Source organism: Macaca nemestrina, chromosome 6 (assembly GCF_043159975.1).
Source record: "Macaca nemestrina isolate mMacNem1 chromosome 6, mMacNem.hap1, whole genome shotgun sequence".
Classification (NCBI taxonomy): Eukaryota; Metazoa; Chordata; class Mammalia; order Primates; family Cercopithecidae; genus Macaca; species Macaca nemestrina.
The window spans coordinates 51,055,717-51,082,948 of record NC_092130.1 but is presented as its reverse complement, the minus strand read 5'-3'; the positions used below and the strand labels follow the sequence as shown (position 1 = coordinate 51,082,948).

Here is a 27,232-nt window from a genome sequence, read left to right as displayed (position 1 = left end):
CATGCTCAAGTAAATTAAGTAACATCCAACTTTGTTTATATTTTTTTCAGTATCTATTCAATCCTAATGAATTCTAAGCCAATTCTCAGAAAACTGTTTCTCTGAATCAGCCTGTGAGCAGATTTAAAGAAGGTAATTACAGCAGAGCTGAGCAGAAACAGAATTAAGAGGCTGGAAATTGAGGCAGTCATCCTTAAGATACATATTTAGATACCTGGTTAGATAAATATATTAGTCAAGCTTGTCCAACCCACAGCCCACAGGCTGCACTGTGAAATGACTAAATACAGCTAATTAACATATGACTTACCACATAAAGTTATTTTTTTTCTGGTGAGAACTAATATCTACTCTTTTAGCATTTTCACAAATAAGATATATTGTTACCAACTATAGTCACTTATTCCTCCTAACTGAAATTTTGTATCCTTTCACCATTACTTCCCCAACCACAACTGCCCCCAGTAACCACCATTATACTCTCTATTTCTTTAAGACCGACTTTTGTAGATTCCACATATGAGTGACATCATGCAGTATTTGTCTTTCTGTGCCTGGCTTATTTCACTTAACATGATATTCTCCAAGTCCATCCATTTTGCTGCAAATGGCAGAATTTTCTTCTTTTTATGACTAGTAGTATTTCATTATGTATATATATGACATTTTCTTTATCCATTCATCCATTGATGAACACTTAGTTTGAGTCCATATCTTGGCTACTGTAAATAATGCTGCAGTGAATAGGGAAGTGCGGACATCTATTCAACATAATGATTTCATTGCCTTTGGATATATATCCAGTAGTGGGATTTCTGGATTATAAAATAGTTCTGTTATTAATTTTTTTAGGAACCTTTATATTATTTTCCAAATTGGCCACATGAATTTACATTCCCATCAATAGCTTGTGCAAGGGTTCGTCTTTTTTATAATAGCCATTTTAGCAGGTAAGAAGTGATATCTCATCGTGGTTTTAATTTGGATTTCCCTGGTGATTCGTGATTGATCATATTTTCATATATCTGTTGACCACTTGTATATGTCTCCTTTTGACAATGCCTCTTCAGGTCCTTTGCTCACTTTTGATTGGGTTATCTGTTTTCTTGCTACTGATATGAGTTCCTTATATATTTTGGATATTAACCTCTTATCCAATGAATACTTTTCAAATGTTTTTCCTCAATCTGTGAGTTGTATGTTCCTTGTATATTTTGGATATTAACTTCTTTTCTAGTGTATAATTCGCAAACATTTTTTTCTCCAATTCGTGAGTTGTATCTTTCCTTTGAAGTGCAGAAGCATTTTGTTTTTTTGCAGTCCCATTTGTCTATTTTTCCTTTTGGGGTCCTATCTAAAAAAAAAAAAAAAAAAAAAAAAAAAAAATCACTGCCCAGACCAATATTGTGGAGCTTTTCCTGTGTTTTCTTTAGTAGTTTTACAGTTTCAAGTCATCTAGTTAAGTCTTTAATCCTTTTTGAGTTGATATTTGTATATGATATGAGACAAGGGTCCAGTTTCATTCTTCTGCATGTAGGTATCCAGTTTTCCCAACATTTCTTAACTGTCCTTTCCCCATTGTGTGTCTTGGCACTTTCATTGAAACTCAGTTGGCTGTAAATACATGGATTTATCTCTGAACAATAAGTGACTCTGTTGTTCCATATGTGTATCATGCCAATTTGGCTACTATAACTGTAGTAGATTATCTCTAGGTTTATTCTTTTTGTCCAAGATCATTTTGTCTATATGGGGTCTTTTGTATTTCAAAATTTTAAGGTTGCTTTTTTGTTTCTCTGGAAAAATATTTTTGGTATTTTGATAGCGATTACCTGAATTTGTTTATTGCTTTGGGGAGCATGAATATTTTTGTGATATTAATTCACCCAATGCATGAACCTGGGATATCTTTCTTTTCATTTTTGTCGTCTTCAATTTTTTTAATCAATGTTTTATAGTTTTCAGTGTAGACATCTTTTAACTTCTTGGTTAAATTTACTTGTCAGTGTGTTTTGTAGCCCTTACAAGTAGAATTGTTAGTATTGATGTATAGAAATGTTACTTACTTTTGTATGTTGATTTCGTATCCTGAAACTTCACTGAAATTGTTATTCTAACAGGTTTTTTTGGTGAAATCTTTAGGTTTTTCTATACATAGTATCACTTTGTTGCAAACAGACAATTTTACCTCATCCATTTCTATTTGAGTGCTTTCTTTCTTTCTCTTGTCTACCTGCTCTGGCTCTGACTTCTAAGACTATGTTGAATAGAAGTGTCAAGACTGAACATCTGTGACTTGTTTTGAATCTTAGAGGAAAAGCTTTTAGCTTTTTCACATTAAATATGGTAGGTTGTGGGTTTGTCACATGTGGTCTTTATTGTGTTGAGGTACATTCCTTCTATATCTAATTTGTTGAGTTTTTCTTTATCATGAAAGTATATTCAATTTTGTCCAAGTCTTTTTTTGCCTCTATTGAAAGGGTTGTATATTTTTTGTCCTTCATTTTGTTGCTGTGGTGTGTCACATTTATAGATATGGATATGTTGAACTATTCTTGCATTTCTAGGATGAATCGCACTTGATCATAATGATCTTTTTAATGTGCTGTTGAATTCAGTTTGTTCATATTTTGTTGAGGATGTCTGCATCTATGTTTATCAGTTCTCGTTTTTCATAGTGTCCTTGTCTGCCTTTACTACCAGTGTAATACTAGCCTCATAAAATCAGTTTTTAATTATTTCCTCCTTTTCAATTTTTTGAAACAATTTGAACAGCACTGGTATTAGCTCTTCTTTAAATGTTTAATAGAATTTAGTGGTGAAAGTATTAGTTCCCAGTCCTTTCTTTGTTGGGAGACATTTATTATTGATTCAATCTCCTTACTTATTATTGTTCTGATCAGATTTTCTATTTCTTCACAATCGAATCTTGGTAGGTTGCATATCTCTAGGAATTTTCCCATTTCTTCTAGGTTATTCAGTTTGTTAATATATAATTATTCATAATGGTTTCTTGTGATTTTTCCCCTCTTGTGTCAGTTTTAATGTATCCTTTTGGATTTTTGGAGTTTGAGTCTTCTTTTTCTTTTGGTCTAGCTAAAGGTTTATCTTTTCAAAAAACTCTTAGTTTTATTGATTTATTCTATTAACTTTCTAGCATTTATTTTTTTCTTTTCTCACCTTTATTATTTCCTTCTTCCTACAAACTTTGTGCTTAGTTTGTTCTTGTTTTCTATTTCTTCCCTTATTGTCTTCTTTTGTGGTTAAGTAATTTTCTCTAGTGCTATTCTTTGATTCCTTACTTTTTTTTCTGTGTATCTACTAATAGATTTTTCACTTTGTGGTTACTATGAAGCTTACAAAAAATTTTTACAGTTATAGCAGATTATTTTAATCTGATAAAAACTTTAATACCAAAAAAGAAACTTTATACTTTTACTTCTCTCCTCTCTGAACATTTTGAATTTTCAGCGTCACAATTTCCATATTTTTACATTGAATATCTCAATAAATTATTGTAGCTAAACAGTTTTGTCTTTTAATATTTATACTATAAAGATATAAGCGATTTACACATTACCCTTACAGTACGAGAGTATTCTAAATTTGACAGTGTACTTACCAGTGAGTGTTGTATTTTGAGAAGTTTTTGTGTTATTTGTTAACATCTTTTTCTTTCACCTTGAAGAACTCCCTTTAGCATTTAGCAAGACAGGTCTCGTGGTGATGAAATTCCTCTGCTTTTCACTTGGGAAAATCTTTACCTCTTCTTTGTTTCTGAAGAACAGCTTTGCTGGGTATGATATTCTTGGTCGCGAGTTTACTTTCTTCAACATTTTAACTACTAGATATCACCCTACTTTCTCATGGCCTTTTATGCCGAGCAGTCTGTTGCTAGTCATATTAGTACCTCCTTGTATGTTATTTTCTCCTAATTTTTAACTATTTGCTTATAATATATATTGATATGGTCCCATTTGAATTGGATCTGATTAGACCTTAGATCTTCCTTTACATGGATATTTGTACACTTCTCCAGGTTTGGAAAGTTTCCTATTATTTCCTTAAATAAATTTTTTGCCCCTTTAACACCTTTGACTTGAAAATTTGCTCTTTTGATGCTGTCCCATAAATCCTGTAAGCTTTCTTCATTCCTTTTCATGTTTTTCTCCTCTGATTATTTTCAAATATCCTATTCCTTAGTTCAGATTCTTTTTCTTGATCAATGTGGTTGTTAATGCTCCCACTGAGTTTTTCATTTCATTCTTTACATTTTTTTAGCCCCACAATTTGATATTTAAAATTATTTCCATTTCCTTGTTAATTTTGTTCACTTATTGCCTTCCTTATTTCCTTGTTTCTCTGAGTTTTCTAGAAATTTGCCAAGTCCTTAAAACAGTTATATAATTAGAATATTGAAATAATTAGAATATTCAAATGGACACATGGATTGTATGCTTATTTTACGTACATCTTTGCCAACACTTTCATTGCCAGGCAGTTTCACATTGTAGACAGTGATTGTGGGTATATATGGTATTGTAGTATGGTAATTTGCATTGCTTTTAATTTTCATTTCCCTGATGACTGATGATATTGAACATTTTTCCACTGAGTTATTAGTTTTAGTTTTTGTATATAGAGCACTCTATCAGATTAAACTCTTCACTTTTAAACAGAATCTTTTGAGGAGCAAAATATTTTAATTGTTATGATATTGAGTTTATCAATATTTTTCTTTTAGAGATTATGCTTTTATATATTAAGAAATCTTTGCCTAACCCAAAGTCACGGAATTTACCCTTTTTAGCTAGATTATTTATAACATTCTTATTAAAAGGGCTATTACTACCCATTTGGGATTAATGTTTGCATATATTCTCAGGTATGTATTTTTAAATTTATTTTTTTTCCATCATGTGTGCGGATGAATATCTTTTTCCAGCAATATTTGTTGAAAGACTATAATTTCCCTATGGAACCGCCTTGGAAATTTTGTCAAAAAACAATTTATCTTACATGTGCAGATTTCTGGATTTTATTCTACTAATCTATGATTATTACGCCAATATCACTGTTTTGATTAAAATAGCTTTATAGCAACACTGGAAACCAAGTAGTATAAGTTCTTGTTTATAGGACATAGACTAGTGTTTTCATAACAAAAGATTGTTTTTCTTTTTCAAAGTTTGGTTCTTAGGTATTTGGTATTTTGGTTATTGGGTTGCTTGTATTTCCATAGGCATTTTATAATCAGCACATCAATTTCTACAAAAAGCAATTAGGATTGTTGGATATATTGATCAACTTGGGTAGAACTGACATCTTAACAATATTGAGTCTTCCAAACTATAAAGAAAATCATGTTTTTCCCCATTTATTTAGGTCTTATTTAATATGAAATTTTTTTTTTGTATCAAGAGTGCAGGTCTTGCAAATATTTTGATTAACATGCTATTGTAAAAGGTAGTTTTCCTTTCAATGGTTCATAGTTAGTAAATTGATTTGTAAAATATTTACCTTGTATCCTATAATTATGTTGAGGTCACTTATGTTCCAGTATATTCTGATGTGTTTTATTAGTAAATAATATTAGCAATGTGTTAACAATTTTGAAAATGGGCAATAGGTATATGGAAGTTAATTATATTATTATCTACATATTTAGTTTCTCCACTAAAAACTTTACAAAGAGCCCAAGGACATAAATAAAGTAAAGGATATCTAGTAGAGATGGAAAGATATTAATTGGATTGTAGTTGGCAGAAAAGTGTTAAGTAATAAAACCCAACAATAGGTTGAGTTTTTTTTACAAGGAAGGGAATGGCTTTTGCATTGAGAAGGAGAATGTAACAGATAAAAATCAATTAAAATACAGAGAAAAACATGAGGAAACGTTGGCTAGTAAAATGATGAGTGGGTCAAACTTATGTGAAAAAAAAGGCTTTCATGAAAAATAGAATAAAAAGAACCAAGAAAGTAAAAATATGTCAACAAACATTTGATCGACTTGATTTTTAAAACATATATGTCTGAATATAATCTAAATAATACCATAAATTATTAATAAACTTAATAGTTTCCTATATACCCATAACTTTGCACAAAATACTCACAAACTCCCTGCAAAGCCTGATGGGAGACTCCTTTTTACAGACAGGAAATTTCTCCAAAGTTCATCTGATAAAGTATAAATAAGTCATTTAGAAACAGGTACTTTATTTGCAAAAATCACTTGCAGAAATTTAGCTAATGAACTAGTAAGCCTGAAGTTTCCTTTTCTTAATAAAAGCAAAAATACATTATTTATTAAAAATAGACCAAAAAAATCCATTAACCTAAAGACTAAAAATAGTTTATCAAAAGCCGGCTGTAGGATTAGCATAATGATTTCCTCATCTGCTGTTTCACAGTTATAAAGATTTTGCTTACAAAGGAAGAAGTCAAATTGTCCTTGTTTGCAGATGATATGATGTTATATTTGGAAAAATCTGAAGACTCCACACATACACACACACACAAAACTATTAGAACTGATAAACAAAATCCAGTAAAGTTGCAGGTACAAAATCAACACACATAACTCAGTAGCATTTCTATATGCCAAAAGTGAACAATTTAAAAAACAAACCCCATTTACAATTTAAATACCTAGGAATTAACTTAACCAAAGAAATGAAAGATCTCTAAGGAAAACTATAAAACACTGGTGACAAAAAAATTTAAAAGGATAATATTCCATGTTCATAGATTAGAAGAATCAATATTGTTAAAAGTCCATACTACCCAAAGCAATCTATAGATTCAATGCAATCCCTACCAAAATGCCAATAACATTCTTCACAAAATAGAAATAACTACCTTAAAATTTATATGGAACTACAAAAGACCCCAAATAGCTAGAGATACCCTAAGCAAAAGAAACAAAACTGAAGGAATCACATTACCTGACTTCAAATTATACTCCAGAGCTGTCGTGACCCAAACAGCATGGTATTGGCATAAAAAAAGACACATTGACCAAGATAACACAATAGAATACACAAATACAAATCCATACACCCACAGCGAATTCATTTTTGACAAAAGTGCCAAGAATATACAATGGAGAAAATACAAATGGTATTGGAAAAACTGGATATCCATATGCAGAAGTATAAAACTAGACCCCTATCTCTTGCCATATACAAAAATCAAATTAATATGAATTAAATAATTAAAGACATCAAACTATGAAACTACTACAAGAAAACTTTGAGGAATCTCCCCAAGACATTGTAGTGAGCAAAGACTTCTTGAGGAATACTCCACAGGCATAGGCACCCACAGCAAAAATGGACAAATGGGATCACATCAACCTGAAAAGCTACTTCACAGCAAAGGAAACCATCAACAAAGTGACAAAACAACCCACAGTATGGGAGAAAATATTTGCGAACTACCCATCTCACAAGGAATTAATAACCAGAATAGATAAAGAGCTCAAACAAGTCTATGGTGAAAAAAATCTAATAATCCGATTTAAAAATAGGCAAACAATTTGAATAGACATTTCTTAAAAGAAGACATGCAAATGACAAACAGGCTTATGAAAAGTTTCTCAACTTCACATCACTGATCATCAGAGAAATGCAAATCAAAACTACAATGAGATGTCACCTCACTCCAGTTAAAATGGCTTATATCCAAAAGACAGACAATGACAAATATTGGTGAGAATATGTCAAAAAGAGAACCCTCATATATGGTGGTAATAGAAATTAGTACAACTACTATGGAGAACAGTTTGGAGGTTCCTCAAAAAACTAAAAATAGAGCTACCATATGATCCAGTAATCCTACTGCTGGGCTATACCCATGAGAAAGGAAATCAATATATCGAAGAGATATCTGTATTCCCATATTTATTGCAACACTATTCACAATAGCCAAATTTGGAAACAACCTAAGTGTACTTCAACAGATGAATGGATTTTAAAAAATGGTACTTATACACAATGGAGTACTATTCAGCCATAAAAAAGAACAAAACTCAGTAATTTGCAATATGGAAGGAATTGGAGATCATTATGTTAAGTAAAATAAGTCAGGCACAAAAAGACAACATAGCATGTTCTCGTGTATTTGTGAGATCTAAAAATCAAAACACTGAACCCATAGGGAATAGAAGAATTGTTACCAGAGGCTGGGAAGGGTGGTGGGGAAGAGGTGGGGATGGTTAATGGGTACAAAAAAAAAAAATAGTTAGAATGAATGAATAAGGTCTAGTATTTAAAAGCACAATAGCAATAGGTGACAATACTCAATAATGTAATTGTACATTTAAAAATAACAAACGGTATAATTGGATTGTTTGCAATGCAAAGGAGAAATATTTGATGGGATGGGTACCCCATTTACAAGTAATAATTATGCATTATATGCCTGTATCAAAACATGCATGTACCCATAATTTTTTTAAAAAAAACTTTGGTTACAAACAAATTAACACAGCCTCCACTATTATTCTAGTACAACATTCTTCTTTATTTTTGCTTCACAATTGCCCAAGTCCATCAGCTGCAAGGTACTTATTTTGTCATTTTCTGCTTCAAGTTTTTGGTTTGACCTTTCAAGGTTTTTTTTTTTTTTTTTTTTTTTTTTTTTTTAAATAGAATGGAGCATGTATTAATAACATAGTCTATTTCTAATCTTACTTTTTTGATTGCTTGAAACTAAATGTACAAGGATGCTTACATCATGCAGAGACATTAAATCATATAACTTCTAAAGATACACTCTTATAATAAATTATGAGTCTGGAAAAAATTCTTCCTATATGCTGTTATAATTTACAAAAAGAAAAAATTTAATTATTAATTAAAACATAATTATACTTAAAAAATATAGTACTAATTCTAACCTATTTTAGATTAATCCTGTTTGTAAAAGTTTAAAAAAAAATCAGAATAGAAATTTGCAATTTTAAGATAAAATTAAGTATATTAATTCACTATAGCATTAAAATGCAATAATGTTGATTTCCTCAACATGTCATGAGTGAGATTTCATCCTTTACATTATACTTGCAATGCGTTTTGTTTTCTGTTGTATCTGAAATTAATGAACTGAGTCATTCTGAGATTTGGCTAAAACTAGATGAATTTATTGCTTTAACCAGAAATCTTAATACTAGATTTAGGATAAATTAAATCTTGTTTTTGCTGTCTTTGATATTATTTATACATCCTCTTCTTGGGCAGCTGTTAGATACAGTAGATATTAAATGGCTATACAAAAATGGCATAAAAGACATAGATAATTTTGTCACTGGTACTATGCCAACTAAAATTTAAAATAAAAGAAAGTCTAGTAAGGGAGAAAAAATAGAAAAGAAAACAGTTATACATTACAGTCTCAAATATTTCAGAAAACTTAGAGAAAGATATCCTAGCAAGTCAAGAAAATAAATTTGAGGAAGATAAATAGAGCATTCTCAAAATTCAACAATACAATAAAATCTTGACTTGCTGATTTATATTCTTAAAATAAATTTAAGTAAGATCTTTCAAAACTGTGTATTACTTTTGTTCTCCTGATCCTGTTGACCTGTGTCAAAGTCACCCTGACCTGAGAGAGTCAAATTATTTTTATGTTTCAGATGTATTTTGAAAATATTATACTTAGTTTTAGTACTTTTACCTCCTCTTTATCTGTGAATATTTCTCCTCTTCTTTTATTGTCTCTCCATTTAAATCCCTGTAGTTTCTTTTTTGAAATATACACAAAAAGGCAAACACTCTAGTTTATTCATTGGCTATTTAAAAAAAAGTATGTGTATCTCCCCTGTTCAGGTTTTTATATTTTTACTACATACACACATATCATTAACACCATGGTATTGCTTTGTATGCTTTCTACATTTTCTTTCTAAATTAAAATATATCACACTGTATATTTCCTTTGTAATCTTTTTTTACTGTTTTGTTTTTTACATTTATTTATGTTAAGACACATTTTAACTGGTATTGCATATTATTGCAAATAATATGTAGTCAAATATAGCAAGTTTATAATGTCCATTTTATATGGCTAGATGACAATGTTTGTATAAGAGAGTTTTCTAGATTATATTCCTAGATGTAGATAAGCACATTGTTCTTCAAGTTTACATATTCATTACGTTTTCATAGTATCCAAACCTTTCTATTTCTTCATCTCAAGTACTTTTATAGAAGAGAAGTATACTTTTTTTTTTTTTTTTTTGAGAAAAAAAATCCCCTTGGGAGAAACTGTGTCACCAAAGGCTAACTTACTGGTATTTTACCACAGCCGGAGTATCCTTGGGGAAGGGAATACCTAACTCCAGTTCTCGCTAGCCTTCCATATGTGAGAAGAGAAATTACCAACTCCTGCCCCTCCAGCCATCTTCCAACCTAAGGTGGGGGTGGGGAGGCGCTGCTAAGCACTTGTGATAGTCACAGACACAGGTTCACTAAAAGACTGAGACCTAATCAGAGGACAATAGAACACTTCCCCTCCCTCAACATCTTACCACCACATATCACTAAAGGTTCATTTACTGGAGTTCCTTCAACCCAGTACAAGTCTAGCTTTCAACAAAAAATTACAAGACCTACTAAAAGGCAAAAAATACAGCATCAAAACTAGAGTTAGATATGGTAGGCATCTTGGAATTATCAGACTGAATTTAAAACAACTATAAGTGCAAGGATTGTAATGGGAGAAGACAACATGCAAGAACAGATGAGTAGAGAAATAGAAATTCTAACAAAGAATCAAGTATATTTAGTATCCCCAGAAGTATGAAGTGCCTCAGGAGACTGCCAGTAAGTGTATACTATTTCTTGTTGTCACTCCGTTTGTATGTACCATAAGGCTTCCAAAATTGCCACCTTGAATGTTCCTGGAGCAAATCACCAGTGATCTGTGACTGCTGTATAATGACAATATTTACCATTTTTCATATCTAATTGAGCTACTGTTTGTGTAGTATTCCATATACATTCACACCTACTAAAACTTTTTAAGTATACAAAACAGTTGATAATGACATATGCTTTCCTTCATAGTCATACTCAGCTAGTTACCTTAACAGGCCACATCCTGGTTTACAGAAATCCGGTACATCAGTTGCCAACTGCCAGGAACAGTATGTCCAGTTCAGTGTAAAACACAGTCCAAATGGTAATTACAAGCCACTATTACTCAGGCAAGTCTTCAGTTAAGAGTATCATCATCATCAAGGGATGCTGGTTGATATCTTCTCCAAACCATCCACAGCAACTTCTTGGGTAAGCCTTAGGGTTCAGCTTCATTCAAATACCCTTCTCAGCAGAAAAAAAAAAAAAAAAAAAAAAAAATCCAAATATTTCTTTCAGCAGTGGCCATCACTTGGCACTACATCTGAAAAAACAGCTAAGAAAATTAGATTTTCTTTTTTTTTTTTTAATACATAATTACCTGTTTAAGTATCACTTCTCTTCTGCCAAAATTTTCCTTTTTCTTTTACTCATTACCTGTGTTAGTCCAGGCTCAGCCGTGCTGGGTGGGATCTCTACACAACAACCCACAGGACAGATAAAGCCTTCTCAGAATTGTTTTTTCATCCTGACACAGATTAAAAAAAATAATGGGACAATTTCAATAACTAGAAGTGGGTCCAATACCTACAGTTCATCTTAAACACACATGGTAAAGACTCTATCCAATCTGTCATTTCCTTAAAGTTTCGAGGAAGTGAATTAGCACAGCAATGCCTCTCTTGTTGTGACATGCATGGGCAGTCTCAGACACAGTACACCTGGATCTGACAAGAAAAAAAAATTTGCAAGGTGTGAAAGGTAGAGTTTGTGGCTATATCATCTCTTACCCCTCATTCCACTTCACACAGGAGAAACCTTAACAAAGTTCTTCTCTCTCCAACTTTTGGTCATTCAGGTGAAATATACATTCAGCCAATCAAGCCAGCCTTCCCTTCACACAACCCCCACTTATCATTAACCTCACTTTTAATTGCCCAATCTAGTTCTCAAGCAAACTGTTACTTTGAGCATGAAAAGGGACATAAGTTCATATTATGTTATGCTTCTTAGTAAAATACATACTTTTTAAAAAATGAAGTATAGCCTGGCCGCATTTATAAACATTTCACTACAAAATTTTTATGGTATCTCAGCTATTGCATCCTTTGCAGGATAAATGGAGTCCAAAAGCAAATATATGCCCATTCTAGTCAGAACACATTTGAAGCCATTTGTAGCTACTGGCAAAGATCCTATGTAGCCTGCCAGCCACAGTCAGCTATTATCTCGAAGAAATCTTACACATATTTGTTTCCTGTTGGTATTCTGTACATCTTTTACCACATTAGCAGCTTCATAATTTGATAAATACATAGTTATTCTCTGCAATGTTTCATAGCTTTAGCATCTCCCAGTCAACTACTATTTTTTTTTTTTTTTTGAGATGGAGTCTCGCTCTTGTTGCCCAGGCTGCAGTGCAGTGGCGCAATCTCAGCTCACTGCAACATCCACCTTCCTGGGTTCAAGCGATTCTCCTGCCTCAGCCTCCCAAGTAGCTGGGATTACAGGCGCCCACCACCATGTCCAGCTAATGTTTTTCATATTTTTAGTAGAGATGGGGTTTTACCACATTGGCCAGGCTGGTCTCAAACTCCTGACCTCATGATCCATCTGCCTTGGCCTCCCAAAGTGCTGGGATTACAGGCGTGAGCCAGTGCACCCAGCCAGATGTAGCTACTTCGAAAATCCAAACAAAGCTGCCAGCTTTTGCGTTCCAGTCCTCTTCTGAGCCAGTAGCTGATTTTTTTCTGTTTAGTAGGTACACGGCACCACTTTAGTTCTTTCTCGGAATTCCTACAGGATTTCCAAAACCACATTCCCTACAGAGATATATTCTTAGTTATATGATAATCTAGGTCTCATTTGCCTGAACACATGGCAAAGCAAAGCAATGGCCACTGTCCATGAGTTCATTAAATGTAAAACATTTTTACTGAGGAAAAACCCAGTTCTCTTTGCACTTTTAGATATGTTGATCTCAAGGCTGCCCATTCTATAGCTTTACCTCTTGCAAAAGGAAAAAAAAAGAAATAAAAAAGAAAAAGAAAACAAAGGAAAAAAAAAACCTTGCCTAAGGTCTTTATCAAACACCGGAAAGATATTGGCATATTTCCAAAATAAATTGCATTCCTGAATTTAGGAACACACCAGGAAGCTTGCTTTACTTTAGCAAGAGACAAATTTTAGGATTCAGGAGTCAACAATTCTAGAGATTGTATCGTTAGTTCCCAAAAGAGGGCTGGAAACTGCTCATGGATACAATGTTCTCTCTAAAAATGCCCTGACAACCACTCCCAACCCCCAACACACAAACACAGCCCAATTTGAGAACATATTCCTATGTGTACCATTTTATCAGTAGACTCAGATGAGTGGCTCTAGCTTTATAGGAGTATCTGACATTATCCATAGCATAGTAGTTATTTCAGTTCTCAGAAGTATTTTTCTTCAGTGATGGGAGATCTGTCCACCAGATCCCAGAAATAAGTCATCAATTATCCGCAAAGGGATGTATCTAGCTGTGGTGTTGGGTACCTTGCAAGTCTATTACAGCGTCACTTTTGTGGGACATCATTTGATTTGCCATTGGTATCGGTCTCTGAGTTTACAAAGCAGGTACCTGCAAACTACTGAGATAAAAGTTAAGATTGTTTGCATCAGTGATGGAAGAACATATTGAGTTTAGTCAGTAGGGGGAGCCATATTTTCAACTTATCCTTGAAATGGGTGGGAAAATATTTAAGAAATTTATAACAGTATGAAAATATGGACTTTATGCAAAAACATTTGCAAGACACTTTAATGAAATTTAGTCATTCCCAACTTTCTACACAAGTTAGACCTTGTATAAAACAACAGATATATGCTTCCATCCAATATGAAGCATCCTTTATACCAAAAAAAAAAAAAAAAAAAAAAAAATGCTGTCATGATCTATTCAAAGAGGAGAGATATGAAAATCGCCAAGGCATTGTATCCGTATCTCAACACCTCTAATTTAGTCACATTCTCCACCTGAATGCTCTGTAATTCAAACACCAAATTGTAATGTTGTTCATCACCACCTTACTGTGTAAGAGGAAAGAATGAAGAAAAAAGTAATTAGTAATATTTTATAAATGTGTATGTATAATACTTAGTCTGTGTGTATGGGATTTTAGCCCAGAGCTTATTTATTAGGAAAAAACCAATTGCTTTCTTTTCCTTTCCACTTTTCCTTTTGAGGCAAAAAGAATTTCGCCAGTCCTGGCCATCTCCCTTCTAATGTCAAATCTACCAGAAGTTTAAAATGTCCTACATGTTTCTTCCTCTCCCAGTAGGGGAAAGATAGGCACTTTATTTCCTATAAATAAAGTGGTTTTATCCTTTTAAAAATATTTTTTCTATTTCTACATCATTTGGGTGTTCAAGTGACTTTATCATTAAATCATGATAATGATTATTTTGAGTGTCACCAGCAATAGGCCTAGACTTCTAAAGTCATAGGAAAAATATTTGAAAGCATGTGAATTGTGTATAATTGATTGTACTGTGAAAGAGATTTATGGATTATAAAACTTTTTTTTTTTTAATTCTTCTTAATGATCTTTCAAAGATTCTCTTTTTAAAAGGACTACTGGTGATGCTGATAGCTACAGCAGGCTGGGAAGGAGACTATTTCAAAATATTTGTTCTGACCACAGATTTTGGAGGAACTCCACACTTTCTTTTTAAAACTCTAGGAATGCCTGTATGGGAATAAAAGAAAATATGGTCATCTGGGAAAAATCAGTGTTGGCCCAACCCAGAAAAGGGATAACTGAAACTAGGTCACTTGACTAATAGCTTGAGGGGCACCCTGTACTATTTTCTTCACTTTTAGAGTAAGAAGGAATGAGGAATCACAACAAAAACTGTGCTTAATAAATAAAACAAATGGAATTTACCTCACTAGCACTTAAAGTCATCTAATCTTTCTCATGTGGGAAAAGCAAACACTAATATTGTTGCCATCCTTTTCCTATTTCAAACTTATGGAGTATAATCGAAGAGCTGGAAGCAGTATTACTCTGTTAAATCAGTTGAACCCCTACAATCTTCTAGAAACTGTATACAAGTTTCTTTTTTTTTAAGAAATTGTATACAATTCCTTTAGGTAGACTAAACTACATCATTAGTGAGTCAATGGAATAATTTTTTAAAATTTAACTCCAAAATCTAATATGAAAACATACTAATCCCAAGAATAATTGTTATACTAACATTATTTTAATATTTCACTTTAATTTGTAATTCTATTTGGTAAGAACATATAGTCTGTGCACAAGCTGATTGGCTCTTTAAAAGGAAAACATTTGATGAAAACGATCTTTCTATTTCTACTTAAAAGCAGTTTGATAATATAATTCTAGAAAGCACAGTGGAAATCAGTACAAAGTTTAAATCCAAAATAGTTTAGCTAAAAATAACACATTTACCAGCTTAAGAGTCCTTGTAGAAGAGATGAATTAAGATCTAGGACTAGATATTTCTCAACTCAGGCGGAGCTTTATATTTAACAACAAAATTCTTCCAAGTCAGACCATGATATGTTGAAAATAATCTCTTCCTTTTTTCCTTAAAACCCAACTTTAGTCCATCTTGGAGAATATAAGTCATATGTTAGCAAAAAGTTAGAAATCCTCTGAAGAGATGATTCCTAGGTGTACTTAAACTGGCCAACTTATTTCAAAACACCTGTGGCTGCTGTTTTATCTGAGGACTTTTTTTTTTCAGTAAAAGTCATGCATACTTTACTATGAGATTAATATACCTCTCAATTTAATGAAAATCATGTGTTAAGTAGGCAAAAACTATAATGAATACCAAACTTATGCAAATTTTTAGTATCTCTTATACTGCATCATTAATAAATGGAATAATTATAAATCATTTATTTTTGCATGGCCAATGTAAGCTTTAAATATGAGCATAGGCTATGTTTTCTATTAATTTTATGAAGACCTAATTATGGAGAGGAAATTTAGACATATTTAATTTTTTAGATGTTAGGCAAGATTGCAGGTTTATCAGTAATTTATTCACAGGAAGATTTTAAAAATAATTTTGAAACACTTCTTGGACATGAAATGTGTATTACAACATGTGCCGGGGTTATGAATGTAAAGTGTATGGGACTCTGTTTCTATCCCCAAGGGGTCAAATAAAATTTTAAGGAGAAGTATACTTAAATAAAAGCATTCATCATGTATCAAAAACATCCCAAACCTGCCCTCCTTCATTCCATACCATGCATATTATATTTTCTGTTTACATTTCTTGGAATATCTTTTTTTCTCACCAAATTTCCTGGTGACTTAAACTTTAAGACTTAGAATACAGAGGTGTGTTTTTAAACTGTAGGTGTGTTGTTTCTGTGGATTTTTATGTATGTATTTAAATATGTGTTTGTAAGAGTGAGAAAGGTATATAGATATGCAAGTAGCTTAAGTTTTTAAAATACCGTGTTCTCCAGACAACTAAAATTATAAAAAATAGTCATATTCATCAATATTATGATCAACTCTAGTAAAAACCTAGAGCTAAAGGAGAAGCACAGTATTATCTCTTTCATATCATACATATGTATTTTACCTTATATATGGCAATGCACATACACAAAACCATTACCCTGTAAATGTCTGCACATATCCTGCACCTTTCTTAACCAACCACTGGAATTAACTAAATATTTTCTATTGTAACTATAGAAAATCAAAGGGTTTTTCTGTAAAGTTTTTATACAGTTTAGGTTGAAAAATCAGCATGAAAAAATCAGATAATCAAAAGTCACCTTGTAAATGATATTAAACTTGGTTGTATATATACAACCTTAAATATAAATGTATAATGCATACCTGTAACATATAGTACATATTGTTCTTAACTTCAGTCATCCTTCTCTGGCGTTGAACATTAGAATTTATTCCTTCAATTTAACTGGATGTTTGTACCCATTAAACAAATTTTCATTCCTTCCCCCTAAACACATGACCTTCCCAGCATCTGGTAACTACTATTCTATACTTTATATCCATGAGATCAACTTTTCTTTAGCTTCCACATATGAGTTAGAACATGCAATTTTTATTCAACAGAGTGATGGAAGTCTTAACCAGCTCAATTAAGCAAGAGAAAGAAATAAAGGATATCAAAATTGAAAAGAAGTTCAAATTGTCCCTGGTTCCAGACATGATTGTCTATTTAGAAAAACCTAGACCCCACCAAAAAACTGTTAGAACCAATAAATTAATTGAGTAAAGTTCTAGGATACAAAATCAACATACAAAAATTAGTAGCATTTCTATACAACAACAGCAAACGCTCTGAGAAGGAAATCAAGAAAGCAACCCCATTTATAATAGCTATATAAAATAAAATACCTAAGAATAAATTTAACCAAAGAAGTGAAAAATCTTTACAATGAAACCTATAAAATTCTGATAAAAGAAATTGAAGAGCACACACAAAAAAAGTAGATATTCCATGTTCACAGATTGGAAGAATATTGTTAAAATATCGATACCATCTAAAGTGGCCTATAGCTATAATGAAATCAATGATTGCATTCTTCACAGAAATGTGAAAACAATCCTAAAATTTGTATGGAACCATGAGGGATCCTGAATCATCAAAGAAATTCTTAGCAAAAAGAACAAAGCTGGAGGCATCATATGAGCTGACTTCAAAGTATACTACAAAGTTACAACAACAAAAACAGCATGTTACTAGCATAAAAATACATAGACCAATGGAACAAAATCAAAAACACAGAAAAAGTCCACACTTTTACAGCCAACTCATTTTCTACAAAGGCATCAATAACTTGTATTGGGGAAAGGACAGTCTCTTTAGTAAATGGTGATGGGAAAGTGTTTATTCATATGTAGAAGAATGACACTTGATTCCTATCTTTGTACAAAAATCAAATCAAAATGGATTAAAGACTTAAATGTAAGACCTGAGACTATGAAACTACTGGAAGGGAACATTGGGGAAGTGCTTCAGGACATTGGTTTGGGTAAAAAAATTTTGGGGTAAGACCTCAAAAGCACAAGTAACTAAAACAAAAATGGATAAATGGAATTACATCAAACTAAAAAGCTTCTGCCCAGCAGAGAGAACAATCAACGGAGTGAAGAAACACAGCACCAGAGAAAATATTTATAAAGTATCCATCTGACAAGAAGTTAATAATGAGAATATATGAGGGACTCAAACAACTCACAGCAACAACAACCAAATAATCTAATTTTTAAAAGGGCAAAATATCTGAGTAGACAGTTCTGAAAGGTAGATATGCAAATGGCTGACAGGTGTATGAAAAAATGCCTAACATCACTAATATTCAGGAAAATGCAAATCAAAACCACAGTGCGAAATCATCTCAGTTACAATGGTTATTAAAAAGGCAAAAAATAGATGCTGGAGAGGATATGGAGAAAGGCTTCTTATACACTGTTGGTAGGAATGTAACATAGTACAATTAGAAACTTGGAGAGAAAATCCAGGTATCTTGTCCCCACAGAATGTTTCACAATAATGTAAACTCTTTGAACTGTGATAGCCTCAGGGTCACATACCCATCTATGGATAAAAGGTAAAATCTAATTGGCCAAAGTAGCTTAAGCACAACATTTGCCCGAAAAGTAGCTTATGCTGACTGAAGAACAACCTCTGTATAGACTTAAAATAGAAAGAGAGGGGAAAAAAAAACAAACATCTGAGCAGGGACATCAAAGGTGGCACACTCCAGGGGAAATGGACTTCACACAATTGGTTTAGCCAAAATCTCTAAACAAACAATTGACCAAGCAGACAACAACAACGTAACTCAACTGGGGGAATCAGTGTTGAAAGTGGCACCATGAATCTAAGATGCTCAATTTTCAGAAGAAATTTCTACATGTTTAAAAATATGTTTCAAAAACTAAAGGAAACCATGTGTCAAGAATTTGAGAAATGTTTTAAAACAATACCTAATCAAATGAAGAGTATCAATAAAGAGAAAGAAATTATTTTTAAAAAATTGGGGCCGGGCGTGGTAGCTCATGCCTGTAATCCCAGCACTTTGGGAGGTGAGGCAGGCGGGTCACCTGAGGTCGGGAGTTCCAGACCAAACTGACAAACATGGAGAAACCCCGTCTCTACTAAAAATACATAATTAGCCAGGTGTGGTGACGCATGCCTGTAATCCCAGCACTCAGTGGGCTGAGGCAGGAGAATTGCTTGAACCTGGGAGGCGGAGGTTGCAGTGGGGTCCATTGCACCCCAGCCTTGGCAACAAGAGGGAAACTCCATCTTAAAAAAAAAAAATCAAAGTAAAATCTCTGAACTAAAAACTTTATTAGACCAGAGAGGCTGGGCACGGTGGCTCATGCCTGTAATCCCAGCATTTGGGAGACCAGGGCTAAGGAGGGTGGATCACCTGAAGTCAGGGGTTTGAGAACAGCCTGGCCAAGATGGTGAAACCTCATCTCTAGTAAAAATAAAAAAAAACAAGCAGGGCGTGGTGGCAGGCACCTGTAATTCCAGCTTACTTGGAAGGCTGAGGCAGGAGAATAGCTTGAACCTGCAAGGGGGGGCGGTTGCGGTGAGCCAAGATTGTGCCACTGCACTCCAGCCTGGGCGACAGAGTGAGACTCAGTCTAGGGGGAAAAATAAAGACTCAAAACATAAGCTCTAAATGAAAGAATCCGTGACTTGAATATACATCAATAGAGAGTACGCAAATCTGAAGAACATTAAGAAAGAAGAAAAGAACGAGGAGCATCAGTGAAATAGGAGATATTATTCATTAAGTGTGCCAACAAACACACAGAGTGCCAGGGAGGACAGAGGGAAAAGGGCAGGAAAATATTGGAAGAAATAATGGCTTAAAACTTATTAAATTTGATGAAAAACGCCAATCCACACATATAAGAAGCTCAGTGAACTCCAAGTGGGAAAAATTCAAAAAGATCCACATCTAGGCACATAACGATTAAAATGCTTGAAAGCCAATGATAAAGAGAAAATCTTGCAATCAGCTTAAGAAAAAGGCCTCATCATTGAAAAGAGAACCCTAGGGTGGGATTTGAGGGAGGATTGTTATCACTGCTAATGGGTTTGTGGTTTCTTTGAGGGTGATTAAATTGTTCTAAATATAGATTGTGGTGGTGCTTACACAACTTTATGAATAAACTAAAAACCATTTAATTGTATACTTTAAATGGGTGGATTTGTATCCTGTCAATTAGCTCTTTAAACATCTAAATTTTTAAAAAAGTTTGAATTGGAACAAAAACTATGAAGGCCAACATTCATTTAATATTTAGCTCAAGATGGAGCAAATATAGAGACTGGGTAAGGAACAATATTTGAGCAGATATTAGCTGAGATATTTCACACCAATTCTCAGATTCATGGATCCCACTGTATCTCAAGAAAGACGGATACGTTGTAGTGAGGCTATGGAACAGCAACAACAAAAGCAACAACATTACATTTTATTGAAAAGCAAAAGGAGGGAAAAGACAGATCAGGTTCTGAGGAATGCTAATTAAATTGTTAAATTCCTTATAACAATAACAACCCTAATAACAAAATGCACATTTAGAAATTTAAACAGGATATTCAAACAATGTATGAGTTGGCTGAGCACAGTGGCTCAGGCCTGTAATCACAGCACCCTGGGAGGTCAAGGAGGGCAGATCACAAGGTCAGGAGATCGAGACCACCCTGGCCAACACGGTGAAACCCCGTCTCTATTAAAAATACAAAAAAATTAGCCGGGTGTGGCGACGGGCGCCTGTAGTCCCAGCTACTGGGGAGGCTGAGGCAGGAGAATGGCGTGAACCTGGGAGGCGGAGCTTGCAGTGAGCCAAGATAGTGCCACTGCACTCCAGCCTGGGCAATGAGTGAGACTCTGTCTCAAAAAAAAAAAAAAAAAAGAAAAAAAAAAAAAAGTAAGAGTCAAATAGAAATTATCACAGAAATTTAAAAAATATATATCCATTTTATGAGATGAAAATTACTTTTGGTTACTGGAAAAAAATTTAAGCCAAAAGTGATTCATAGAAAAGTAGAAATGCTAAAAATTAATAAGCTTAGTTTCTCCAACATATGCCCTGAGATGCCTTGAATTGGTTTCAGGTGTGTCACAGACACTAATGTTTTAATATGCTCATAATCATAAAAGCATAGATGTATCTCTTACAAGTGTGAATGTAAGTGTTAACTCAGAAGATTTGGGGTGTTCAAACCCTCATATTCCAAAGGAAGGGCTGACCCTTGACTGGCTCCTAGGAGATAAGCTGTAAACCCTTGGAATATCCCACCTGGTAAGAGTATCTTTGTATACCTGGGGCTCTGGGCCACACTGTATCAGTTTTACCTCTGGGGGTTAGCTACAGACTGGGTAGCTAAGGTCCCATGGGCTCTCCATGCCTATGGAACTGACCCTCAATAAAAGCCCCGAACACCAAGGTTTAGGTGAGCTCCTCTGGGTGGCCATGCTCTTTACATGATGTCACACATCATTGCTGAGAGAATTAAGTGTTGTCTGGATGACTCCACTTGGAGAAGATAACTGCAAGATTATATCTGTTCTCTCCCCGCCTCGGTCCTATGTGCATTTTGCTTTTACCCATTTTAATCTGTATTATTTTATGGTAATAAACAATAACCACATGTCCTTTAAGAGAAGCATTGAGTTTGAGATTGGTCTTAAGGACCCCGGGTCAACCGTTCAAAAATTTGCAAATGAAGTTGTACTTCAATGTTATTTATATAAAGCACCATCTTTAAACTTTCTATTTTTTTATTCTTAAATATTTATGCTGGTACCAGATGCCAGAAAACATTTCTATGTGAAAATGTAGTGATATTTACTTATTTGCAATATTTACTGTTAACAATTAGGCAGAATCTTCTTCTAGATAGAACTAAAAGATGGGTTTTTTCCTTAAAATATTTTTAAACATAGATGAACAATTAAATCAATTTATGAAAACAGAATGACAATCCATTTTTTAAAAAATCAGTTTTTCAATACATTGTAATCATGAATATAATGTTTATTGAATTTTTTAGTATTTTAGTGATTGAATATCATGAGTTAGAATAGGAAAATATCTCAAATCAATAACCAGAACTTTCAAACTAAAAGGAAAAGAGGAAACCAAATCAAAGCAAGCAGAAAGAAAGAAAATAAATTAAGATAAAAATAGAAAAAAGTTATTAAAATGCATATCAATGAAATAGAAAAAAGAAAAAATCAATGAAGCCAAAAGTTGGTTAATTGGGGGGAAAAAAAAGTTTGGCAAACCTTAGTAAGATTGACCAAAAACAATGGAGAAGATACAGATTATTGAAATAAAGAATGAAAGCAAACAATTCACTTCTGATCCTACAGAAATACAGTAATGTACAACTTCATGCCAATAAATTAGACATTTAGATAACAAATTCCTAGAAAGACAAAAATGACTTTAAAATTACTCAAGAAAAGAAATAGAGAATCTAAATAGGTGAAAAACAAGTAAAGAAACAATAATTATAAATCTTCCCACAAAGAAAAGCCAAGGTTCAAATGGCTTCACTGGCCTGTATTTTCAGAAGATTAATGTGCATTTTGGGCAGAGAGAAAATGCTTATACATGTAAAAGAAGGCCCTATGTGAGACAGGATTTGGAGAGAAAATAAACATGATTATAATTATCTAAACAATGATAGTGGCAGGTGGAATGAGTAGAAATCATATTCAAGAGGAATTCACGAAGCAGAACCCTCAGAACTTGATGAGGATTATTGATAGGGTGGGATCTATGATGCTACCCAGTTTCCTTGCTACAGTGAATGAAACAGGAAATACTTTCAAATGGCATAGGAAAGACGGGCTTATAGGGAAGATGGGCACTTCGTTTTGTAAGAATTGAATAATAACAGTGTTTCTGGTGTACACAAGGGAAAAGGTCAAACAGGCTGGTGCAGATGCCAGCCTTAATCTCCATATGCATGTCAATGTGATCATTCATATTTTCAGACAAATGCACTCTGCATTTCCTAACAGAAAACATAGCAGCTTCAGCCAAATAACATTCATTGTTAAGACATTCAGGGGCAGTCTCAGGTTTGATATATTTGTGTAATGGGGTGAATAGGAACCACGTATTTTATAGCTTTCTTGTCTGCCAATCTCTGTACCTGTATTGCGGCAATGTGCTCTCTCATGGCCATAGCATAGACGCTGCACCTTTAAGAATTATATCCTTACGCAACATCTCAATTAACAAGGAGCAGAGCAGGATTTAGAGGTGTCCTCTTTGCTTCATTCTGGCCTTTTATTTCTCCCAGAAGCTCTTTTCCAGGAGACTCCCCTTTATATTTTACTGGTGAAGAGTGTCTAAGCCCCACTCTTACAGCAACTACTGCCAATGATAACAAAATAATTGGCTTGGACTCTGGGGCTAGGCACATTGGTATTCAGACAAAAGCAGGGTTCCGTTGGGATGGTAAAAAAGGGAATGGTTGCTGTGTAGACAAAAAGAGTATGTGTTGACAATTAATAAATGTAATTTTATTTAGATCAATAAGTATATAAGTCTCCTGGGTTCCAGTGGTCACGATATGAAAATATGACAAGCCATAGTTCCTGGGCCTAAGGAGCTCACAGTACTTTGATGCATTTACATAAGCAAACAGAATTATTGATCAAATCTGTTTTAAAAGTGGTAATATAGTAGTGTATTGGAGTAAAGAGAAACAGACTCCACACTCACAAGAAGAGAAACAAACTACCATTTACTGACCTACTGTATGCCAGCTTAATCCATGCATGTTGAATAAATTTGTTGACTGAAAAAGTATTTATAACACAGAGATGACATCTGGCCAGCAGAGATAACTAATAGATCCAGGTTTAGAACTCATGACTCTAAACCCAAGACCAGTCAATCTTTCATCAGGTATCAGTTCACGTGATTTAAAAAAAAAACTCATAAAGTCTTGTCTTGTTACCTAACTATATGCCTGTTTCCCCTATTTAAAACAGTGTGGACATTCTACTTTATATGTAAACATTTATAATATAATGATTCTGAGATCAGATCTAATTGGAACTCATCTCACTGGATTTTGGTCACATCCAGTAAACCCACCAATCAAATGTCACACTATTGTTCTTAATTTTCCATTGGGATAATTAAGGAGGCTCTGCTTTTTCAGAGATGGGGCTTTATTTATACAGAGGAAGAAAAAAAAATCACAACCATAACAAAAAATGATTTTGAAGTTTTCTGCAATTTTCAAAAATTGAAGGAAATGTTAATTGGAGAAGCTGTTTTGTAATGCCAATTACATCAACACAGTGTGTTTATTCTTAGTGTATAATATTCACCAGACTTCCTATGTCCCATGGAAAAGTTCTGAAGCAGGAAGAAAAGCTTCAATCTTAATTAGAAGCGGGTTGATCAGAGGAATTTCTTTAAGGGGGATTAACTATCCATACAGAAACAAAGGGCCAGATTCTTACTCCTTCTTAGCTTCAAAAGGAGCTCCAAGCAAATAAGACAAGTAGAATAAAGAGAAGGGAAATGGCATCTGGCTCCATTTCTCATCCTTCTGAAGGTTCAGAAAGGATGTGTGACTGCCTCAGGCAAGATAATTAGAGTGGCTGAGTTACAAACAAGAGGCAATAACATTGGATATTATACTTTCAATATATCTAAGAAACTTAAATTGAAATGTTTCTTTGGGGGCAAAAAAAAAAACCCCTAAAAACAGCAAACATTTTAAATGTGTTTTCCATCATTGAAAAAAATATATTTTTTCTTTGTTTTGTCCTGGAATTCATTGAAAATGTTTGATGCTACAGTATATTATATCGTCCTGCTATGTGTTAGCCTATGCCAATGGAAGTATACAAATTTTAAAATAGAAGGGTATGAATTTTAATCATTTTATGTTTGAGATTTTTAGAATAGGTGTTATACTATTATAAAATTCATTGTGATGTCAATATTGCATGTTTGAAATATGTTTTCAGTTGAAAAATGTAAATAATTTGATAATAGGAAGGCTACATAGTAACTAAGCAAAACCAATAGGTTTGGAACGACTGATTTCATGTACTATCATGTTGAATTCATTTATCAGGATGTCCTTTCTGCAGAAGAAATAATACATGGTGACTTTTAAATTAAAACGTGGATAACTTTGAATACTACTGTGATTATTTATATTTCTATTACATAAAGAAAAATCTAACGTTTCAAATAAATTAGCAATTTAGGACAAAGGGAAAATGTTCTATTAGTTTTTCACAAGATCTCAGATCTTTGAAGAAAGATGACACAAATTTTAGATTTCTTACAGGTGTTAGGAAAAATGTGTTTCCAATTAGCTTTCACTTAAGAATTTTTCACCTTGAAACAATTCCTATATTGAATGTCATAAATAATAATTATAAATATCCATGCTACATACTATTTTCAGGTCATTGTGTGAATTCAGAATAGTACATTTACTTTTGTAAGAACATTGGCTTCAGATTAAACCCTTGCTAAATTTACATGCTGCTGAAAGAAAAAAAAATGAATCACCTTAAAATTGTAAAAGATTATATAGTTTAAAAACAGAATACCATTTTCCAGTTTAATTTGACAGATGGTTTTCATTCTTTAAAAAAAATACAAGTAATAACTGCCTTTGTTAATAACTGCCTTTGTGAATAAAACGTAACACTACAAGTAGGTATTGCATAAATATTAAAAATTCTTTATCTTAATCTCCACTACTCCCCATGGTCTTATTGTACTTTACATCCTTCCAGATCTACCAATAGAATCATACTACATGCAAAATTTAGAAACTTTCTATCTTCACCTAACAAATATTGTAAACTTTTCATAGCTACATTTATTGTGTTGGCTATAAAGTATAAAATGGAATAGAGATATTATGATTTATTCAACTAGTTCTATTTCCAGGATTATGTCCTTCTTTTGCAGAAGCACTGCAAATTACCTATATGAATATTTGTCTTAGGCTATTTGTATGGTAAATTCTTAGAAATAAAATTCCTTGGTCAGGGTTTGGGGACATTCCAAATTTTGATATATATTCCATTTTGCCCCTCAAAAAGTTGTCCTATTTCATCAATGGTATATAAAAAGGACAGCCAAGCATGGTGGCTCACGCCTGTAATCCTAGCACTTTGGGAGGCCAAGGAGGGCAGATTGCCTAAGCTCAGGGGTTCGAGACCAGCCTGGGCAACACAGTGAAACCCTGTCTCTACTAAAAATTTAAAAAAAAATAAAAATTAGTCAGGTGTGGCAGCGTGCGCCTGTAGTCCTAGCTACTCAGGAGGCTGAGACAGGAGAATGGCTCGAACCCGGGAGTTGGAGGTTGCAGTGAGCCAAGATTGTGTCACTGCACTCCACACTCCAGCCTGGGCGACAGAGTAAGACTCCATCTCCAAAAGAAAAAAAAAAAAAGAAGGACTACTTTCTCACGCCCTGTCAAAGCCTATTTCATTACCTAGTTTATGTTTTGCCAGACCAGTAATAAAAGGTATTTTAAAGTAGGCTTGCTTTGAATGTCTTAAGAATATGTTTGACCATCATTTCATAAGTCAGTGGTTTTTGCTTTCCTCGTTCTGTGAAGAACTTCTCATGAAAAACGTCTATGCCAGTATTCCTGTTGGGTCCTTGGGACCTGTTGGGCTAAAACAGCAACAGCAGCAACAAAAACAAAAAGTCCCTTGCTTATTATCTATGTAACAAAATACCAATGGATATTCCTGACAGTAGAAAGAATACATTGAAATTATCAAGTTACACACTTTCCTTCTGGTCACTTTGCATTGATCCTTCTCTCTGCATTGGGGATGGAAATTAAAGTCTTTAATTCAGTAGCTATGTGCTCAGACAAAAAGTGAAGTTGAAAAGGAAGTAAATTAAGTTACAAGCAAATAAATGTTCGACTGGATAAATATTGCTCAATTGGCCATAGTGTTAAAGTTATACAATTCTAGTTCAGAGTATACAGTGCTCAACTCCAATAGAAATATTACTGCATCTGAAAAACTATGAATATATTTAATTAAATCTTAGGCAAATCCACAATATTTCTGTCTTTGGGACCTCTGG

General features: G+C 33.5%; 2 long non-coding RNA genes across 2 annotated transcripts in view; one reads left to right on the top strand and one right to left on the bottom strand.

Annotated features, from left to right (window-relative positions):
- Positions 1 to 6,182, bottom strand: part of LOC139363775 (uncharacterized) — a 104,679-nt gene extending 98,497 nt beyond the window's left edge. The window contains exon 1 of the long non-coding RNA XR_011624702.1: positions 6,117 to 6,182. This is a non-coding gene — a long non-coding RNA (uncharacterized lncRNA). The remainder of the gene's footprint in view (positions 1 to 6,116) is intronic.
- Positions 6,183 to 11,098: 4,916 nt separating this feature from the next.
- The window catches only part of LOC105467211 (uncharacterized), a 29,018-nt gene continuing 12,884 nt past the window's right edge, over positions 11,099 to 27,232 (top strand). The window contains exon 1 of the long non-coding RNA XR_978700.3: positions 11,099 to 11,294. This is a non-coding gene — a long non-coding RNA (uncharacterized lncRNA). The remainder of the gene's footprint in view (positions 11,295 to 27,232) is intronic.